A 22,714-nucleotide genomic window follows, 5' to 3' on the forward strand; every position below is an offset into this window, starting at 1 on the left:
TGTGAGATGAAAGACCCAGCCATCCCGGCTGTATTCCAGCACCTGTCAGAGCATGGGATCAAAGCCACTAAACCACAGCAAAGTGAGCCCCACTGGGCAGAGGAGGGGCCATCGGACAGCAGTGGTGTGGTTTTTTCCAGCAGCCTCTCATTGCTGGGGATCTTCTGAGTGCAGGCGAAAGAGTCCAACAGGCTGTGATGACTCTGGATCACAGGAGACAGAGATGTGGCATCTCGTTAGATAACCTAGCGTGTCTGCCTGCCAGCAAAGGGTTAACCCAGCATCTTCCCTCATCCCGCCCAGCAAAAGTGATATCTCCCATCCTTATAAGTGCTCAGGAAACTATACTGGGCCAGGCCTTCAGCTGGTGTGAATTAGCTCCAGTGTAGGTAAAGCAACTGCACTGACTTGCACCTGCTCTGGCCGGGACCCTATTGATGTAAATCGTGCAGGAGCAGGCACCTGGAACACAGGAGTGCTGTCTGTAGGACCGTAGATGTCCGACGGCGCAAGTGGGCTGTCCACATTTCAACCCTGGTTTGCCTGGGAGGGTGGCCACATGGTCGTAGAACTGCCATGATCTCGGCCCAGCAGGATTCCCTGGCTGGCTCCTTACAAAATCAACTTTGCCTCTCCTGGAACTGACACCGCCTCATCTATTATTGGGAGTGGATCCATCCTCCCTGATCGAAGTGACCCTGTCAACACTGGTTCTCCACTTGTAAGGTAACTCCCTTCTCTTCATGTGTGATTATACAATGCCTGCATCTGTAACTTTCCTCCATGCATCTGAAGAAGTGGGTTTTTTACTGTCCGAAGCTTATGCCCAAATAATTCAAGGTGCCACCGGACTCCTTGTTGTCTTTGTGGATACAGACTAACACAGCTACCCCTGATACTTGACCCGATGCATCTGTTTCACGGATTTGTCCTGTCCAGGCTGCAAACAAAAACCTGCTAGAACACAGATGCCCCTCACTGTCCCTGGCCTCCATGGACTAGTGTAGACAGCCCCTAAATAGAGTCATGCTGTTAGGGCTCAATCTGGATCCCACTGAAACCAAGAGGCGCTTGCATTGACTCCCATGGGCTGAGCCTGCAAGGACAATTTCAGTGAGGGCTGAGGGTGCAGGATTGGGCCCTGCGAGAGCTTTGGGACTAGAGAGAATAAGCCAAGGCCGATTGACAAAGCAGCCTGCTAGCCACCCCCTCCTCGCGGGAACTCACCAGCCGTGCATGCCCATGGCGTTTGAGAGGGGCAGTTGAAGCACTACCCTGGGCAGTGACCACTCAAGTGCCCCAAGGCCATTGGCCAGGTTTCCATCTCCGAGACACGGAAGACCAGCAAGGCCAGGAGGCTCGATACTGGCGGGGAGAGGGCTGGATGGGAAGGATTTGTAGCTGATCTGCTTGAAGCAGCCTCTTACCATGACCTTTCGAAAGGGGGAATTAACACAGCTCCGTGGAATGTTGCCTGCCACCGTCATGAATTGAATCAGGCCTGTTAAGGATGAGCATCACCCGAACTGCTACATTTGAGATGTTCTTCTCTTCCCAGCCAAAAGAAATCCAGGAGGATTTATAAGCAAAGTACGAGCCTGGTGCTCTCAGCACTGGGCAGACCGGACTGCTTTTGGGTGCCCCATTGTAACAAGGCCTGTGTGCCGGAGGCAGCTGCAGGGGCTGGCAGACGCATTTTGATCAGGTCCCCTTGTCGGTAGCCTGCCCTGTCAGGACAGCCTGATTTTGGCACTGGGATGCCATCCAATCCATGGCAGTGAAGGAGAAGCTTGTGTCCTGCTGCTTACCAGAGAAGATCTTGTCTCATAGACTTATAGACTGAACAACAGAGGAGCTGAAGGGCTCAATTAAAGGACACACTTGCCTTTCTTTCTGCACATTATGAGATGATTGTGCAATGTAACCAGGGACTGGATAGCAATATTCTGACAGCTTCATAAAACACAACACCGTGTATATTAATGTGACATCCGTCATCCCTAGTGTCCCCAGATGATTTCGAGAGAATTAGCCCTACAGTCATCCGAGGAGAGAGAGGACAGGAAAGCATCTAGGTGATACTGAAAAGGGCAAGTGATTTTATCAGAGGCACAGGGCCCCACTGAATCTATAAAGACCTTAAATAAGGACATTAATTAATTAACAGATATACTCACACACCCCAAGGCTGATTGGCCAAGAATTTTGGGCCTGGATGCTCAGAGAGATTTAGGCACCTAACACTCATGGGCCTCAGTGACTAGTGATTTCAAGGGTGCTCCATCCGAGGTGCCCTAAAGCGGCCCGAGTTTCAGAGAGTGAATGCTCAAGCGCCTTCTGAAATTAAGACCCTTTCAAAGCATCTCAGGTTGGGTCCTCAAAATCACTAGTCATTTTTGGAAACCTTGGCCACTGGAGTGCAGAGTCGATGTCGCTGGGAACCATGGAATGCGTGAGCAAACAGGGAGAAAAGGTGGGTGGTATCTGAAGGGCTGGATGGAGCTACACCATGGAGATATATGAACACCATTTATAACTGACTCCAGAGAGAGGAAACCAGGAAAGCCGATAGCAGATGGAGACAGATTTGTCGTCCTCCCCTTTGGAGCTATGCTGTGGAGCCCGCTGGCTGCAGGATACTAGCTCAGATGGGGGAAGGGACTTGGAAACACCAGTTGCAGGAGATGAATTGAGCCCGAATTGGGATTTCAGCTGAGGCTGCGTCTAGAGAAGGGTGGATGCTGGCAATGCTGGGCTGCAGCCGGAACTGAGGAGATTGAAGGTGACAGGTGCTGTTTGTCTGTCTGATCACCAAACAAAAAGCATCACATTCCTCTTGGTGATCCATGGATGGGGAGGGGAAAGGATGAGTCTGGAACCCCCTCTGCCAAGCATGTGCATTGTCCTCTGTGGGGATTCGCAGGGAAAACGGGCTGTGCCCTGTGAAGGAAAGGTCCAATAGATGGAGGAAGCCCAGCCCACTGAGCAAGAGACCTCCAATGCATGCAGTCCACCTGGGATCTGCGTAACAGGGTGAATGGACAGAAAGTGCAAGATCTGAACCTATCCTGTTGGCCAAGTACTGGGGAATGGAGGGTACGCCCAGAGAGGCCAGCTTGTGATGAGATGATAGCTAGCCCCTCCCTCTGCGTGGCTGCACTGTACGGAATCGCTTTTCTCCCTCTCTGCTTTAGATAGCCTACCTAGACTATAGCGAGACAGTAGCTACTCTGTGCAGCTAGTTTATACCATGCTCCCCCTGTATCTTAGTGCCGTTATCTATAAACAATCCTGGAGACATAATGATAATTAGTAATTATTTATTCCTTTGTATTGCAGTAGTGCCTAGCATCCCTGGGTGAAAACCAGGGCCCCATTGCACTAAGCACTGTCCAGACCCATAGTGAAAGACAGTCCCTGCCCCCAAAGAGCTTAGCAACTACAGCCCTGATTCAGTAAAGTATTTAAGCACCTCCTTTACTGAACTGGGGTCTAAACATACAAAAGAGACAAGGTGAGAGAAAGGCAGTATTGTCTTTATAGTACAGATGGGGAAACTGAGGCACAGAGCAATTAAGTGACTTGGCCAAGATCACACAAGGTGGCTGTGGCAGAGCCTGGCATCTGTCTTGCAAAGGATTTCCATTGCATGACATTAAGCTTCTGTTCCTTAAAGAGAAGGACGCTTCCTCCTTGTAGGACAGGTGGGGTAGGAAGCGTCCGGGAGTGTACAAAGTGTTTTTCAAGAGCTGAGTGAAGGTCTGTTGTAAGCTATATGCTGCATTAAACTAAAATGACTCTGCAAAATGTCAATCCATTAAATGTGGAATTCACTGGGTATTTAAGCCTAATGGACTAGACAGGATGTGTGTCGGTGGAGACGTGGCAGTATTATCTTGGGTTGTTCATTTCCTTTATACCCCCATCTGGATCTGGGCCCCTCCCCCACGCAGCTCTCTAACGATGACTCTTTCCCGCTGCTGCCCGTGGCTGCAGGGAGCGTTCGCACATCTGAAGTTTTAGCTCCATACCAATTCCCTTGTAGTGGGGCGAAGTCCAATGCATTGATGGCTGCTCTTCCGGGAGCTAAACTAACAGACACCTCGGGGCCTGGAAAACATTCCAATGTCAACCCAGCTAGCGCTGCCTGAGGTTGAGGCTTGATGCACTGAAAGCATCTGGTAATTTTATTGTGTTCCCGTGATGAGTGATAACTGCTGACGGCCTGGATCATGTTGCAGGCTCTGTAATGGGGCAAGGGCATCTTTGCAGTAACTGGTATCATAAGTGCCATGCTGTGATGGTCTTGCCAGCCAGCTCTTGTGATTTATTTTCCAGTAACAGTTGTATTGGGTGTGGTATGTGCATGTCGTAAGAGACATTGTCTAAATGCACAAGACAAGGAAGGGGGACCTATGGCCTGGAGAGAGTAAGTGGTTTGCTCATGGTCATTAAAATGACCCACTGCAGAGCTGTGAAGCATGGTGTGGTGGTCAAGGTGCTCTTTGGAGAGCTGCATTCCAATTCCTGGCTTTGCCACAGACTGCCCGTGTGACCTTTGGGCAAGTCACTTAATGGCTGCCTGCCTCATTTTCCTCCATCTGTACAATGGAGATAACAGCCCTGCTCTGCCTCCCAGCAGGGCTGTGAAGATAAATACATTAAAGATTGTGAGGTTTTCGGATCCTATGGTGCCTTAGATCTCCTGAGCCCCGGTCATGTGCTTTCTCCCCCAGACCATGGCTGTAAGAACTGGCATTGCTTGAGTGACTGCAGTGGTGGGGATCAGCTGAGTAATACTTCTCTGCTCTCCTCTGGGTTGGAAAAAGCCTAACTGATCCTGAAGAGATGTTACCTCTCCCATCCTGGGCCTGGGTATCTCCCAGCTCTCTAGGAAACAAGAATGGTGATTTGTGAAAAATGGGGTGGTTTTGGCATTTGGTTCTTTGCCACATCAGGGCGAAAACCAAGACTCGGCAACATTTTTCACCAAAAAATGAGAGAGAGAGAGTGTGCCCAGAACTCCCTTGGCAGGCCTGATTCAGAGCTGGTTCTCCCATGTCCCTGGTGAGTGCCCCAACCACCATGCTCTTGCTCTGGCTCAGAGAATATTTAATTATTGGAACAGCTCCAGCAGGAGGCAGTCCCATCCAGTGGTAGCCAGTTGCTGCTTGGCTGGGGCTCTCCCACATGACCTGTGGGCCCAGCTTCAAGTTATGCTGCTCCAGCTCAGGGGAAGCAGGGGCTTGAACGTAGGTCTCTCACATCCAAGCTGAGTGCCCCAACTGATTAGCTCTGGGAGGGGGCTTGTCCTCTGGCTTTGATCATAAATTCCTGGTCCTGACAGACCTTCCTGGCAACAGTTTCCTAGATTCGTAGATTGCAAGGCCAAAAGGGGCCATTGGGATCATCTCGTCTGATCCCCTACAGAGCACAGACCAGAGAACTGCCCCCAAAATAATTCCTAGAGCAAATTGATACATGGCTGTGAAAAGTTTCAGTTCTGATGAACTGAATAAAAAATGTTTGATCCCAAAATCCCCCTTGATCTTTAGAGACCAGCCATAGCCCTGTATTTTGGGGGAGCTGAACCCATGGCCAAATGTATTGCATGCTGCCTGGTGATTCAATGCCCGCTCTGTAAGCCATTCCCCTAGGGATAGGGGGCTCAGTCTGAGCCAGCGCCGTTTATGGCTGCATTCTGCCCTGATTGTCGCTGCGGGGGTTATGACCATTCAGTTTTCTGTGTAGCTGCTCCCTGGCTATTTATAGCAGCATTGCATTCATGGTGGTTTTATGTTCCATTGTTTTCATGTCTGCACCTAAACCTTCAGTGCAATGGTTGCTGTTATTACCTATTAATATTATAACTCATGTCTGGGTACGTTTTCCCCTATTGTCCTAAACTGCCTATAAAAATCCAACAGAGCCTTTCAAACGAGAGAAGAAAGGAACACAGAAATACCGGCACAGAATGAGCGTCGGTGATGCTGCCGCTCCCACAGCCCAAATGCAGGGCTCTGGCGGCAGAAGAAACCATTGTTAAATGACATTGCAGTAGTCTCTGGAAGACTCAAGTGAAATTAGAGCCCCCACTGTGTGAGGTACTGAATAAACACACAGTAAGAGACAGCCCTTGTCCCGAAGAGCATACAGTCTATGCAAATGAACGGTGGGAGAGAACAGGGGCGACGCCAGGCACCAGCGCACCAAGCGCGTGCCTGGGGCGGCAAGCCAAGGGGACCGCCCGCCGGTTGCCGTGAGGGCAGCAGTCAGGCTGCCTTCAGTGGCACGTCTGCGGGAGGTAGGCCTGTCCCGCGGCTTCGGTGGTAATTCGGCGGTGGGTACGCTGAAGGCGCGAGACTGGTGGACCTCTCGCAGGCATGCCGCCAAATCCGCATGACCGGTGGACCTCTAGCAGGCGTGTCGCTGAAAGCCACCTGACCACCATGCTTGGGGCGGCAAAATACATAGAGCCGCCCCTAGGAGAGAAAACCGAGTGGCAGTGACTAGAAATGGTAGAAACTGGAATTTCTGTCCTGCAGGAAAAGGGCGATTTCAAAATTTGTTTTCATCCTGAATTAGAAAGGAAAGTCAAAATCTTGAAATATTTTGTGGAATGAAACAGTCCAAAAATATTTTCTTATGATTTTATCATTTCCACCTTTGTTATAAGTCAACCCACAGCATTTAGATTATTTCCCACAGAAATGTTGACAGTGTCACTGGGTTCCCATGGAATGGGCATGCCCTGCCCCAAAGCTGCTTCACTGGAAATTTTCAACCAGCTGTAGATGTGACTCACCCCAAGGTTGCCCGGCAGTTCAGTGGCAGAGGCAGGACCAGACCCCAGCTCTCCACGTTGAGTGGTTTATCCACTGAACCCCATTGGCTCTCGATGCTGCTGCTTGACATCAAGAGACAAGTCCATCCCTGGGGTGATCCCTGGATGTCACCAAACTTACACTGGGGGGGATTTGGCCCCCACCTACCAGCCTGGTTATTGGATGGCCCAGGGGGTGTGAGCTGATTATTTCAGTCCCGTTCCCACTGGGCAGTTTGTAGATTGATAGATGTGAAGGCCAGGAGGAAGCATTATGATAACTTAGGCTGTCTTCCTGCATAACACAGGCCAGTCACCCCTGCAGTGGGAGGTGGCTGCACATCAGGGTTGAGATGCGGTGGCCTTGTTCGCTGCTGGGGGCGGGAAACATGAGCTGTGTCTGCTCAGGGCCAACCAGTGTAATGCACCCGGGTTCAATGCTGGTAGGAAAAACCTCCCTTTGGTTAAGAATAGCCATTCTCCTGCCGGTCACTCTAGCGCCTGGACAGCAAGAGAGAGCGCAAAGGGCCGGAGCCTCTGGCACTGTGAATCAACATAGCTCCACTGAAATAATCATCTCCATTGAAGTCATAGGAGCTATGTGGATTTACTTATGCCACTGAGGATCTGGCCTGTCTGAGGGTTATAGCCCTTATGGTATGTCCACACTGCAGCATAAGCCTAGGGTTCAAACCCCAGCTCAAGCCTAACCCCCTTACATCTACACACAAATTGCACTAACCCAGGACTCAGATCCAGGGTCCCAGGACCCCACAGGGGGTGGAGTGTATGAACCTGAATTAAGCTGGGACTCAGGGTTCAAGCTCTATTGCTCTGCGCTGTAGACATAGCCGCCCTGGACTTGGCTATTGGCGTCCTCCCAAAGTATCCCACAGGCTGACTTCCTTTGTCCTCCACACAGTCAACTTTGGTGGACAGTCAAGTTTTCCCAAACTGCTCCACGAACAAAGAGCTAAAGTGACCACCTTTTGGGAGAGTGCTGAGATGTCTGGGAGACGGGTGGCTGGACTTGGGCCCGCATAATGCAAGTGTAGACGCTGGAGCCCCAGAGTGGGACCCAGGGTTCAACAATTCCTAACTGAGCGTAGACGTTCAAGCCTTATGTTAACAAACTCAGAGTCTGCTAACTCACCTTCTACCAATCCTGTGCTTACACTGCCGGTAACCTGAGGCTGGCCCGTGTCAGCTGACTCAGGCTATGGGACTGTTTAATTGCAATGTAGACATTCAGGCTCAGGCTGGAGTCCAGGCTGTGGCACCCTACATCAGATCCCAGGCTCAGGTTCCAACCTTAGCCTGAGGGTCTACACAGCAATATTAGAGCCCCATAACCCCATGAGCTCAAGTCAGCTGATATGGGCCAATCATGGGTGTTTAATTGCAGTGTAGACATACCCTCAGAGACCTAGGCAAACCCTGGCAAGCATCAAATCAAACCCTGTTTTAAAGGTATAAGTGTCTGTGGCAATGTCACATCATTTCCCGACGTCTCCCTTGCCTTCCAGCCGAGTGACAGTTGCGTTGTACAGGCGCCATGCGAGCCAGATGTTGATGAACATCTGAACTGGCTTTAGGAGTGGCTGCGCTAAATGTTAATCAGCACGATTCGGCTCACTTGGCTGCTCTCCTAAGCTGTGGCAGGCTTTCTGTTGAAAGGAGGGCAGGTCTGTGTTTGGAATTAGCTGCCACACTGATTTGCTAACGGGATTCAGGCTCTTAACTTCCTGGAACTGGTTTTCCATGCTCCCCCTGGTGTGGGTTTTTAAGGAGACTGGGTAAGGAGGTGCGATTTCCCAGTGATTTAATGCACGACTGGCCTCTTACATACAGAGATGTGGTGCCTTTATTTTAAAAACTGGGCAGTGATAGGAAGGATCTGGGGCTTAAAACTCTACATGCTAATGCGAGTGAGGAGGTAATAAATAATGCAGGCTGGAAACTGGTCCAGTGCAGTGTCTGCTCATCAACCCATTCCTGGCTGCCAGCTCCCCCATCCCCTGCTCTTTCAGACTTGTGCTCTGCCATGACACCTCAATCCCAGCTCAACCCACAGCCCCTGCTAGCTCTTTCCTGGCCTCTGCACATACACCTAGTTCTGCCAACACCCCTCGACCCTCCACTGCATCCCCCCACTAGCACAGCTCCATGCGAGCAGAGGCTGCCAGCTCTCATGCTCTACACAAAGAGGGAACGAAGCACAAGCCACCAATCTTCTGTTCCCTCCGGCCACCTAGGGCCGTATTTGGATCCTGGCCTGCCCAGCTAGAAGCCTGGTGTCTGGTTGATCAGAGAAAGTGAGGCCCTGGTTAAAACCCCATTGAACTGCAGGAATGACCCAGCAGCACAGCTCTGAGCAATCTCCATCCTCCCTGCTACGAGGCAGGGATCCACCAGCCCCCCCACCCCCCAGCTCAAGCTGCAGTGTGTAAGGTGGCACCTGTCCGGGACAGCTCTGGGAGCTGAGCAGTGGCAGGCCCTGTCCCCGGCCCCGGCCATCTCTTCTCCCATCAAGTTCCCAAGGCGTTTAGACCATCTCTTTTGCTTACATCTGCCAGTTGCTCCAACGACAGCTGCTGTGTCTGGATGTCTGGTGTCGCTGGAAGGTTGAAAGCCACCCCGGTCCCATAGGAGCATACAGCCTGGGCAAGTCGCCCTGTCACTGCGTTACATGATCTGACTGGTGCTAAACCAGCCCCAGCTGCATTGCTGAGCTGGGAGGAGCACAGTCGTTTGGCTCTGCATTTCCCTTGGGCTAGATTAGCCAAGACGGATGAAATTAGAGACACCATCCAAAGCACAGGCAAGTGCCCCAGTTATTGGGTCTAGGCCAGGTCTGCAGTCTGCATCTGTGAGCTTTGCTGGCTCTGTTGCCCTTGGACTTTCTGTGCAAGGACTTGCAAAGGGGAGGGAGAGAGAGGGATGCTTGCAGAGCTCCTTGAGAGATGGACTAGTGGTGAGGAGTCAAAGTGGGGTTTGGGGTGGAGGCTGACAGCTTGCGACCCCCCATGTAATAACCTCATGTCCCCCTGAGGGGTCCCAAACCCCAGTTTGAGAACCCCTGCTTTAGACACATAAAAACCATGACCTGAAAGTGGTCACGGTTTCAAGCTTTTCCCTTCAACCATGAGGGCTAAAAAACTTTTTATTACTGACACCCAAGATTCTTATGTAATCCCCTGACTCCAGGGCCTAGGGCTTTAAGAAAAGCCGCAAAGATTGCCAGTCTCTTGATAAAAACCCTCCATACCAGTGGGAGTAACGGATTCACCAGCTAACCCTTGAGCAGCTCCCCAACGGACTGGGTTTTTGTTACTGGCTTTTCTCTGACAGGAATGTCAATATGAAAAGAAGCGGGCACCTTCCCTTAAGCCGACGCTAGCCTGGCTTACTAACACCTGCCATAGCAAGATCTCTAGGCACTTTGCAGGCCACCAAACTGCCCACTAAGCCCTGTGAATCAGGTCAGGACATGTTATCTCCATTTTACAGAGGAGGAAACTGAGGCACAGGCAGGTTTAGCCACATATCCAAAGTCACCCTGTGAATCAGGGACAAAACCAGAACTCTCCATTTTAGGTGGTTGTTGACACTAGAGCCATGTGAGAACAATGTGGATATAAAACTCTACTGGATCAGATGGCAGAATTTGGCCCCCACTTTGTATGGTTGTGAATGAGGGTGTAATGGGATGTGGCATGCAGGAATGTCTAAAGAAACCCCCTATTTGTCAGGGTTTTTTTTTTTTTTTAATTCTCATGATTTTTAAGTCAGTTTCATGATTTTGGGGGGCTTGGCTCATGATTTATCGGATAGTTGGGGTTGGCAGTGCTGGGCTGCGCAGCAGTCCCGTGTTTCTAGGGGGACTGCTTACGTGAGTATTCAGCAATGTGACCAAATTGGTCCCAAGCTAGCCCAAAATAAACAGACCAGAGGTGCAAATAGAACCTGTGGTTTAACGGCTGCCCCTGCAGACCTTGAGGCTTGTTCGGACTTCTCAATGGATCCATTTCCTGTGACACACGGACACCCTGTGTGGTAGAACTTTGGCCTCCCACACTAAAAATTAATCCGTGTGATTTTCAGATGATAAATTAAAAAAAAAAAAAGTTGGTAGATTTGGAGAAAAACAGCCGATCTTGGTTCAGGAAGGCCCTGTTTGCAACACAGACACCTGGCAGGAAGACAAGGCTGGACTAATGAACAAGGCATCCAACATTGTTATAACTGGGGTGGAAATCACCTGCTGTGATTAATGCTGCTGCTTGGGATTCAAAACATGTTTAACCCACTGTCAAACTGACAACTAAGAAAGTTCTTCTCCGCTGGGGCTGGGTGGAAGGGGAGGGGAAGGTCTGACCCCCAGTCTGGGAGATGAGGATTGCCTGTAACTGGGCAGCAATGGGATGATGCTGTATATTACTATCTCATGGCCTTTCCTTCCAGAAGCTGCAATGGGATGTTGGCTTCCAGGCTGTGTTATGGGGGACTGGATCTTTAAGGGCTGAGCTTCCCAGCCAGAGAGACTGGACAAGATGCCTTGAGGCTGTGGTTGTTAAGCACAACTGGTTGTAAGTGGACGCAGAATAAAACAGGTCTCTGGCAAGAGCCTTCAGCACGGAGCGATCCCTGAGAGCCACACGGGCCTCACTTCTACCTTCTAATCATTGGCAGGCGGCTGCACTGGCAAAAGGCTGGCCGCTGACATGGAAAACGGGTAGACAGTCGGAGGGCGATGGGTGGGGGAAAAAGAGAATTCCAGCTGCTTTGGGATTAACAGGGTTCTCCTCTCCGCCTTTCTCCCAGGCATTGAAGCCAGCAGTGCTGGACTGGTCAGGCTTCCATAGGAAAAGTTTGCTGTGGGCAAGAAGGTCCCGAACTGAGCTGGCTAGGACTGGAGCCGTGCAGCGGCCGATGGACTGTGCCCTCTGAGAGGTGAGCCTGGGCCTGGGCGGTCGTAGGGTGGGTATATTGTTGTATCTTACTAGGGTGGTTCTTCGGCTGCACTGAAGTCAAGTGAAATTTAGCCCCTGACATCAGTGGGGCCCGGATTTCACCCCAGGTCTCTGGAGAGGTCTGTCCACCCTGTCCTTTGTAAAACACTGATCAGAACTCAGCCTGTAGCAGGAATGGAGAAAGCTAGGCTTGTGGTCAAAGTGCGAGACTGGGCCTCTGGAGATGTAGGGTCACTGCAGCTCATGAACTCCTTGTGTGTCCTCAGGCATGTCGCTTAGTCTCGCAGTTCCCATCTGTAAAAAGGGGTAATCTTCCCTGTGTTAATTTAGAGTATAAATTCTTTGCGGCAGGGTGTGTTTCAATGTATACGTACAGCACCTAGCACTGCAGGGAATTCTCGCCCACGTGCTCAGGGTCTAACTGATCACTGTATTTAAGGTCGGGAAGGAATTTTCCCCCAGGTCAGATTGGCAGAGACCCTGGAGTTTTTTCGCCGCCTTCTGCAGCATGGGGCTTGGGTCACTTTGCTGATTTAAACCTAGCGCTGCAGGAAGCTGCACTTGTTTAGGGATATTGAATTGGTACTATAAAGTGAGGAATGATGATAACCTGTCAACACTTCATTCCTCACCGGGACACCCGTCCCCCCAATGTGTCATGACCCTGTGCTGCACTAGTGTAAATGCTGAGTTCTCTGTAACTTGAAGCGTTTAAACCATGCTTTGAGGATTCAGTAACCCAGCCAGAGGTTCTGGGTCTATCATAGGAGTGGGTGGGTGGGTGGGGGGGATCTGTGCTCTGTGATGTGCAGGAGGGTCAGACTAGATCATCATGATGGTCCCTTCTGACCTTAAAGTCTAGGAGTCTGTTTGTCACAACTGATCCTTTTCCATGAACAGTTTCAACCAATCGGCATCCCCCAGCGAAAAAATGTTTAGTCTGAAAATTCCTGACCCGCTCTAGGGAGAAATTCTCCCCTCCACTGCTAAAGCCCCAGGCAGAATCCCCCTGGGTGGAGGCACTGCATATGCTAACCGGAAGCGCCCCTATGTTGCCAGCTGCCATTTGTAAACCTTGGCACATGGGGCAAGCTAGTGTGAGAGGGGCATAGCCAGACTCCCAGAGGCAGCTCTTGGGGGATGACTGCAACTCAGAGCAACCGCTGGCTATTCTAACTGATGCTGCCCCTCATCCCATCAAACACTGCAGGATTCCCCTCTGCTCCCTAGAGCCAGAGATTTCAAGTCTGGAAGGGACTGTTCTGATCATCTGTTCTTACCCGCTGCAGAACAGCAGCTGGAGAATTTCAGGCAGTGATGACGGCGGTTACACCTGTGATCCCCAGTCAAGGATGGGGCCCCACTGTGCTGGGTGCTGCACGGACAAATAGCACAGAAGCTTGCCCAGGAAAGCTTGCCGGCAAGGAGTCAGAAATGTTGGGCTGGAAGGGACCTCAGGAGGTCATCTAATCCCACCCCCTGCATGCAGGATGAAATATATGATCAGACAAATGGGGAAGAGGTGAATGGGAAGATGTGGTAACAAAATGAACAGAGTTTCACAGAAAAACAGATGTCTCCTTGATCCTTTATATATAAACCTAAACCAGCCCCGCACGGCGTCAATTATCTGAGCCTAATTTAACTCCGATTCCCTCTTATCTGAAACAGGGTCACGTCTGCCCACGCCTGTGAATTGCATTGAACCTTCGCTCAGTTATCCAACACCTCCGTTATCCAGAGTTGTCCACTGTGGCATCTGGGGCAATCAAAGCAGTGCTGTGTTCATGCACATGAGCCCTTGCGCAGAGCTACCCTGCTAGCATTAAAATAAACAACGGCACAGATTTGCCAACTAATGATTATCACATTGATCCTGCAGGAAGGGGCTTCCTAGCTGGCTCTGGCTGCCAGCTGAGTGGATAAATGCTGCCCCGTAACCAGATATATGCATAATCTTGTCTGACATGGCCAGTCCAATGCTTGAGTATCTATGCTCTTACAACGGACAGTGCTAGCCCCATAACTGCTCTGGGACACCCGTTCAGCAGAACTTCTCCTGGATCACAAACGTCAACGTCTGGATGAAATACACCAAAATGCCCCATCAGCTCTGGTGCCCACACAATGTCCTTTGTCCAGAACCTTGCAGTTTTCTCCATCGTTTCCTCAAACCCACTCTGGAAAAATCCCCAACCTGTCTTTGACAGATAGGCCCCAGTCCCCTCCCCCAGGCCACATTAGAAATTCCTTCAGTTCTTGAAGTGGTTCTCATCTCACCTACCAAAGTACTCCACCAGAGTGCTTTCAGCTCACGGCTCTCCCAAACTACCTTCTGATAATGCAGCCTCCATACTCAGCCATTACTGGAAGGGAAGGCATAGGGTAGTTTTATACCGTTCAGATTACAGCCCCTTTATTCATATCAGGGAGCACTTCCGAAAGTGAATTGCATCTATCTATCTATCTATCTCCGTGTGACTTGAGCTAGCAAGCTATCCCTATGTTTCCACTTCCATCTATCTGATTATCCCCATATGTCCCAATCTAGCCAACTAGTATGAAAAATATTATGGAAATATCATCTGAATTATTTTACTGCTCTGAATCTCCATGTCTTGTTCTCTCACTGTTTGTGGTAAATAATAACATAATATTCTAAATTTCTTTGGGCAGGGGCGCTATGCAAAGTAGAACATGGTACTATGGAATAGCATCAATATTTCATAATCAGACTTCAAAGCATGTTACCAAGTGGGTACGTAGCCTTAGGCTTGACATGGGAATTAATTCAGGGAAGTCCAAAGGCCTGTGTTTTGCAGGAGGCCAGACTAGATGATCACAGTGGGCCTGTCTGGCTTCAGAATCTGAGTTGTTCCCATTTTACTGATGAGATAACAGAGGCTAAGAGAGGAGAAGTGACCAGGCCAAGGTGCCACAGTGAGTCAGGGCATGGCCAGGACCACATTCCATGTCTCTTGAATCCTAGTCCCTGGCTTGTTGTTGTTTGTATTCCAGCAGTAAGCAGAGGCCTCAGCTGAGACTGGGGGCCCACGGCGTTAGGTGCTGTACGTAAACAATCCTGCAGTCTGAAAAGACAAGGTGGGTGCAGGGCAGGAGAAAGGAAGTGCTACTAACCCCATTTTAGTAATGGAAAAATAAGTAAGAACGTTTTCAAATGTCTTGAAATGACTGAGGAGCCTAAGTGCCATTTTCAAAAATGAGCCGAAGTTGCACTGAAAGTCAATGGGATTTAGCCTCCTGGGGGGCAGATTTTTAAAGGTATTTAGGTGCCTAAAGATGCAGATAGACTCTTAATGGGGCATTCAAACCCCTGAGGTACCTAATTCCCCTTGAAATCTTTTGGAAATGGGACTTACACTCCTAAGTCACTTGGGGTCAAATTTTCAAGAGCGCCCAAATGATTTGCCCAGGGTCACAGAGGAATCTTTGGCCAAGTCCCAAACTGAATCCATATCTCCCGAATCCCCGTCCACTGCACAGAATGCACGAACACCCCACCCCATTCCTGGTCAGAAACTTTGCAACGGAAAATTCCGATTTGACAATTGCATGAGTACACATGAAGCTCAAATTTCACAGGAAACCGCTGAAGTGTTTTGAACAATAAGGTGAGGAATATGGATTCAGTTAGGAGCTTGGCCAGAGATTCCTTTACACAAGTCACTTATTGTAAGATTTTCAAAAACTCCTAAGTGACTTAGGAGCCTACACCCTATTTTCCAAAGATTTTAATGGGAGTTAGGTGCCACGGGGCTTTTGAAACTCCACTGGGCATCTGTCTGGATCTTTATAATGTACTTAAAAGTCAAAACATCCCTCTATTCTCTGCCTGTGGCACACAACAGTTTAGTCTCTGGAGGGCTCTTGTCTAATACATTAGTTCACTGTATGGAGACTTGAAATAATTTGATTTTTATTTACCTTTTCATTTAGATGGATAATATCAATGTTTATTTTAAGCACTTCTTTTTATTTGTATCACTTCAAAGTTTCCCAGTTGCAGGGAACTTATGGGGGATCAGACACTGGGGGCGGAGAGGCGTGTTAATGGCAGTAGATATTAACATTCCGAAAGCTGACACTTTATGACTATTAAAATGTAAATTGTTAACATCCACCTGTCAAAATATACAAAGTAAATACCTTAAATCAAAGCGGGATACATTCTCAAGCCATTTCTCTTTACTTTGTAAATTGCAATGATTATGGGTGGAAATGTTTTGTCCTGGGTTTGTGTGTAGGGTGAAACTGACATTTACTGATAACCATCAAATCCTTCCAAGCCTAACTATAGGCTATGGGGTTGAAATGTAGGCCTAACCGGGCTGGGCGTAGTGGCATGTGATATATAGGAGGTCAGACCAGATGATCTGATGGACGCTTCTGGCCTTCTCCCACGTGGAAATTCTGAATTTTGGCCAGCACTGCTGCCTAGATCCAGCCCCCTCTGCGCCCGGCATAAACAAACCCAGCAAATGCAGTGGGGCAGGGTGTGTGTGTGTGTGGTATGCAGCGTGTGTAATGAAGGAGGAGTTGTAATGAGTTAGTATGAAATCCTGTGGGCGGGCTTGTGGCGTAACAGATCTTCAGGGCATTTCCCATTTCATTTTGAGAGCGGAGCTCGTTCAGATAGCGAACAGGCAATAAATACAGCTGCCTGCCCTGCCCTCCCTGGTCTCTGCGGCTGCAGAGGCTGCCAGCTGATAACAGTGCAATAAGAACAAACCCTTGCAATTAAGTAATCAGACAAGGCTGGGAAGGCAGACTTATCGGGACACAAGTGAGTGCCGAGGAGCAGCCCGTTGTCTGTTATCAAGATGGGGCCTCTCCCAGTGTCTCTGCGCCAGGGCCTTGCTGGGCTGTGGTAGAGACAGCCCTACTTTCTGCGGTGCAGGAGGAAAGCTCTGTAGTGGGGTTGGCTGGCTGCTCCAGAGCTAAGCTTCTCTGTGAACGAAGAGCGCTGTCAGGGTATTGGGATTGTTGGAAGGTTGCAGCTATTGCGCCGCTTGACGGATTAGGGGCACAATTGTGCTGGAAATTGTGCAGAGCTGCACCACCCCGGGGAGAGCACTGGGAGGTGTTGTGCCCCCCTAGGCCGTCTGATGGACCGTGCAATCACCCTGCCTGCTCCCTTTGGGGTAGCTGGCACTGCTAGGAGGCAGGCCCCACGCTGAGGAGAGCAGAGGGATTGCGATTATCCATTTATGCTTCCTCTGATTTACCCTGCCTCTGAACTACTCCTACTAACTGCCCACCCCCACCCCTCCCTTTTCAGGTCAGATCCTGCTCCCACTGATTCAATGAGGGCTTCTGGATGGGAGTTTAAAGTTCAAGCCTTCGATTTCTTAGATTTCCCAAGCTGTCCCCTTTTCCCAGCATTGTTTGGAGGCCAGTTACTGAGCTGGGCAAAGCCAAAAACTGGGTTCTGTAGGGATCCAGGTGATGTTTTCTTTCAGTTCCAGGCCAGGTGGATTCCCTCCTTGCTGAGTTTCGTGCCGTTCCATGCACTGAACAGACTCAAAAACTTCAGGGCAAAAATTGTGTGTGTGTGTGTCTGAGAGAGAGAGAATTCACCAGATTTGTGAGGCAGGACGAAAGTCATTTGGCTGCATCATAAACGTGAGGCAAGGATAAATCAGTCTCCCTCGCCAGTTTCACCAGCCGTGCAAATTCTAGGGTGCTCTGGTAACAGGTTTGTCTCCCCCTACCCCTTGCAAAAGAAAAGTCCTGGATGTTGCCTAAGGGTGTGGTTCTCAAGGGCTCCTTTAGCTCCTGGCACTGAACCTGGTCGGGGGGATCTCTAAACCAGTCACAATTTGTGGCTGTCACTCACTCATGATCTGAGCTTAATGGGCCAAATCCTGAGCATGGGGGAAGTGTTTGTTTCAGAAAAATAGCAAGTGTCTCTGAGCAGCGGAGCAAAATGATGGTGGAAAAACAAAGGGATCTGGGCTCAAGGCGGGCGGCAGTATTGTTAGGCCCGATGCAGAGCCGGATGAGATGCACCCAGTCGCCAGCCCTCTCCCCAACTGAGCTAGCCCCAATTTCAGCCTCATGCCCTGTTCCAAGACTGAAACTGGTCCAGCTCTGAGCCAGCCTGGGCCCCAAAGGGATATGAAAAGGGAGAACTGGTCCGACCCTGGGTCTGAACCTGAGCCATCCTCATGAACCGCACTGAGCCTGGCGGAGCCCCAGTTGCATTGATGCAGATTTTGGGCTCCATACGGGCCTAACTAGCTGATGCTCTGTGGCATGCGGGAGGTCAGACTGGGTGAGCTAATGATCCCTTCTGGCCTTACAACCCCTGTGTTCTCCTGTTGGTTTATCAGTCCTGGAAGGTAACACCAAGGGCTGATACTTGTACAAATAACATTGTACAGCCTTTCAGGAGGGCTGATCATACCAATGGCCACTGGGTAAAACATGACAAAATGCAGATGGCTGCACTGCTGCTGTGCATGGGAGATATATTCCCATGTCACCTCAACAGATTCAAATGTCTGAGGACAGGTAGGACACCTGGTGGTTGGGATCCAAGCGATGGTTTCCCAGTTAGAGTGATTTGGGCAGGTTGATAAGTTTCAGAGTCGCTGGGAGGTAAATGTGAGCCGGTGGAGACTCTTTCCGTGTTTCATTCTGATCCCTTTGGTACAGCAGGAAAGCAGGTGGCTGCAGGGAATTAGCAACACGCGCAGCAGGACACGGCTGCGAGCAGCTGATTTGTATTCACTTTGCGACAGGGCGTCCCTCTCGTCTCTGAATCTAAGTACATAGAAATATTGCCTCGGAAAGTGGACTTTATTCAGGAATGTGTGTTTGGGGTGGGGGTGGGTTCTTTGTCTCTTGGTCACTCTTTCTTTCACCTTCACTTTTCTATTTTCGCTCATTCATGCTCCCTCTAGCCTCTTTTCCTCTTTCATTTTCTCTTTTTCTCTTTTCTCACTTTCTCGCCTTCCGTCTCTATTAATGCTCCTCCTCTCTCTCCCAAATCCTGTTCTCCCTCACAACCACACTGGTTCCCCCTCACTTCCCAGCAGCTCACCCCAGGAAACGCCCCTGCCTCAGCACTTCCCCCCCCATTCCTCCATGTACGAACCTCAGGCTTCACTATCCCCTTGAATTCAAGGAAGCAAACGGGACAAGATGCTCCCACTAATACACAAAGGGGCCGGGTGCTGATCTCGCTGATCCTGGTTTTACGCCACCGGTGAAGCTGCATTGGCTTCAGTGGGTTTACTTCTGTTTTACGCTAGTATCAATGAGATCAGACAGAGGCTCCCAGGGAGGCATCTGTATGGGTTGGGGAGGAGGGGGAATCCACCTAGAAAAACGCCTAGAAGCAGCTGACATCTCTACAAAGCTTTGCATCATCAGTGACAAAACCCATTGACTTCAATCAGACTGTTCACATTATCTATCTATCTATCTATCCTATGTTCATCGCTGGGGTTTAATGTGCTGCTGGTCAGGCTGCTTGCTCAGCAACACACTGTAAGAAGAATTTCGCTATCACAAAGTTCTGCGGAAGCAAAATTTCATGGATTTTTGTCGAGTATCAGAGGGTAGCCGTGTTAGTCTGTATCCCCAAAAACAATGAGACGTTTTTAAGGTGACACTGGACTAACAGATTTCTTTGGGCATAAGCTTTCGTGGGTAAAAAACCCACTTCAGGTGCATGGAGTGAAAATGACAGATGCAGGCATAAATATACCGACACATGAAGAGAACACCCTTGTCTTCATATGTCAGTATATTTATCTAATCCTGACTGCGGCCTCTGAGTCCTATTATAATAATAATGGTTCGTAGATCAGACTCTATGGGGGGATAATGATCCTGACTGCCTTTGCGATCTACTGATGAAATGGTCATGGGAGCCGACATAGAGCTGAAAGAGCCGGGTATTCTGATGATGGTTATTTCCTATATGGAGATAACTGTATCCTGAAATCGGAGGTCAAATGTGATTACTGCCAATCTAAGGGAAATTACTTCTCTACTAGCCCATTCTCTGACTGCCAGCCCCTAATTTTCTAGGAGGAGCTCATATCCAACTGCACCTACCTTTAGCGTGTCCAAATCATAGACTGGATGTTTGAAGTGTAGATGGATTCAGGGGGCTTTCCCCAGAGACTGTGCTGGGAAACAGAGCTGAGGAGCTCCCGTTAGGGAATGAATTATTTTTTCAAGTGCCCGCTTTTTCCTCCTCTCTTTTCTCTAGCTCTTTAAATATATATATGTACAGAGAGAGAGAGACAGTGCTTGACTGGCACTAGCATGATCGCGTACCCCAGTGCATGAGCAATAGAGTTAAGATGACTGCTTAGGTGCACCGTGATGGAATAAGGAAATAAAAACTAGTATTTGACCGAGGCTTTAGATATGACCCCAACGTTTAGTAGTGTGTAACTGGCCAGTTGTATTATCATTTTTTCACTTGTCTTCCTTGAAGTACATCTTTATTCTTTATTTCTGTATTGCAGAGCAGGGATCATGGCCCCATTGTGTTGGACGTTATAAAAAAAACTATAATAAAAAGATGCTCTCTCCACTGAAGAGTTTCATCTCCCATGATGTACCACGCAGTTCAGTCAGAGGGGAGACCCTATTGCTTCCTGGGAGATGTAGTCCAGCCAGACAACCAGTCCCGTAGCGGAGAATGGGGGCTTCAGGGCACATGAACTACAATTCCCAGGAGGCAACGCAGCACCATAGGGAAATAGTTTCACGTTGAACTGACTTAAAATGAAACACTTTGGGTCAGTTTGACAAACTGAAAGGGCTCCATATTATTCCCCCTGTTTTACAGGTGGAGAAACTGTCACACAAAGAGGCCTTCAAACGCCTAGGCATGAGCTTAACTTTTCTCGTGTGAATAAGTCCCATTGATTTCAATGGCAGTGCTCAGGTGGAGCCTGTGATTAAGTGTTGGCAGAATCAGGGGCTAAGTGGCTTGCTCTGAGTCACACAATGAGTCAGTAGCAGAGGTGGGCCCTACAGAAGAAGAATGAGTCCAGTTGTTAGGGCGTTGGCCGAAGACTTGGGTTCACTTCCTTAGTTGCTGCGTGGCCTTGGGTAAGTCACTTAGTCTCTGTGCCTTGGTGCCCATCTGTCCAATGGGGATAACACCCTTGCCCTGCCTCCCAGGGGTGTTGTGAGGACAGATGCATCACAGATTGTGAGGTGCTCAGATTCCATGGCAAAGGGGACCCTGTAAGTACAGGAGATAGAACCCAGGAGTCCTGAGTGAACCCTTCCAAGTGCTGTTCCGAGTCGCCTTATGAATGGCTTTTGTCAGAACAGCTTTGTGTGGGTTCCCAGGCTCTGCAGTGTAACAACAGAAAAAGTTTGAGATTTGATCTTCCCATTGCTGGATCTCGCTGTGCCCCACAAGACAGCTCTGAGGTAGTGAGACCAGGAGGGGGAGTATTGGCCATGCTGGACTGAGCCTTGCGATGTGTCCCATGGGACCATGGCTGGGGGCCTTGGTGATGGGAAGACTCAGCAAGATCTCAGCTACCCAGAGAGAGACCCCAAATTTCCTATCCAGCTTCCCTGAACAGGATGGGCACAGACCCTGAGTGGCCTATCGATGGTCTTGCAAACAGATCATACTCCAGCCAGAGCTGATTTTAAGTGTATCTGAGCTTCAGCACAGATGCTGGTCACACCACATGTCCCGACTCCCAATCCTCTTCTCTAACCACTGTGCAAGGCTGTTTGACACAGCTTTACTGTGTGTCCCAGAACGATTTGAACTGCAGTGACTTTCAGTCCCAGGAGAACCCATGTGTAATTCCCAGGAAGGAAGGCCGCAGAAGGCCGCAGCCTTACACAGCAGATTGGGGAGCCTGTCTCCTCCATGGAAGTAGCTATCCCAAGGTCTCTCACTGATACTTTCAGCACCCCAATCCTGCGGACAGCTCCCACCACACAGAAATACTGCCAGCTCTGCTCTTCCCAGCCTAGCTGCGAGGGGAGGAAAGTTCTAGCAGAGAATGAGGCATTTCGGATGATGCTGTCAAGACACAAGCCCACAATGAAGCTACTTTTGCACTTGTGAGAAGTCGCCAATATTTGGTGTTCTCCTTTAAAATTCCCCAGAACCTTACAGCCTCATGTCTCTAGACCTGACTGTGAGGAGGGTGACATCAGAAGTTAGATCAGTGGGTCTCAACCATTCCAGAGTACTGTACCCCTTTCCTAAGTCTTTCATAGCCCCAAGTTCTAGCTCAGTTTCAAATGACTTGCTGACAAAATCGGACATAAAAGTACAGAAGTATCCCAGTGCATTATTACTGACAAATTGCTGACTCTCCTTTTTACCATGTAATTATAAAATAAATCAATTGGAATATAAATATACGTACATTTCAGTGTATAGTGTATAGAGCAGTATAAACAAGTCATTGTCTGAATGACATTTTAGTGTGTATTGATTTTCACTAGTGCTTTTTGTGTAGCTTTTGTAAAACTAGGCAAATATCGAAATGAGTTGATGTACCCCCTGGAAGACCTCTGTGTACCCACAGGGGTACACGTACCCCTTGTTGAGAACCACTGGGTTATGTAGATTAGATGATATGGGAATGGATGGATGGATAGATAGATGGGCAGGGGAAAGAGAGGGAGAGAGGTGCCTATGCTAAATGATTATAAGGGAACATCCATGGGGATGTCTACACTGCAGCTGGGAGCATCCTGGGTAGACAGACAGGAGCTATAAGGGATCAGACTAGTGCACTAGTAACCTGGCCCTTTCTGCATGGCCAGAGGCTCAGACTAGCCACCTGAGCTCAGACCCAGTGTAGACCTACCCTTTGAGGAAGCTGGGCCTACGCTAAGGATTGCACGGCTGACCCAGGAGGATTATGCAAACGGGGCTCGTGCCCAT

At 49.4% G+C, this 22,714-nt stretch overlaps 1 protein-coding gene across 1 annotated transcript in view; it reads left to right on the forward strand.

Annotated features, from left to right (window-relative positions):
- Positions 1-22,714, forward strand: part of SRRM3 (serine/arginine repetitive matrix 3) — a 150,855-nt gene that overhangs the window by 46,521 nt on the left and 81,620 nt on the right. The window contains exon 2 of the mRNA XM_075073934.1: positions 11,648-11,776. The gene's annotated coding sequence lies outside the window, so the exon portion shown is untranslated. The remainder of the gene's footprint in view (positions 1-11,647; positions 11,777-22,714) is intronic.

This window comes from Chelonoidis abingdonii, chromosome 20 (genome assembly GCF_003597395.2).
Source record: "Chelonoidis abingdonii isolate Lonesome George chromosome 20, CheloAbing_2.0, whole genome shotgun sequence".
NCBI lineage: Eukaryota > Metazoa > Chordata > Testudines > Testudinidae > Chelonoidis > Chelonoidis abingdonii.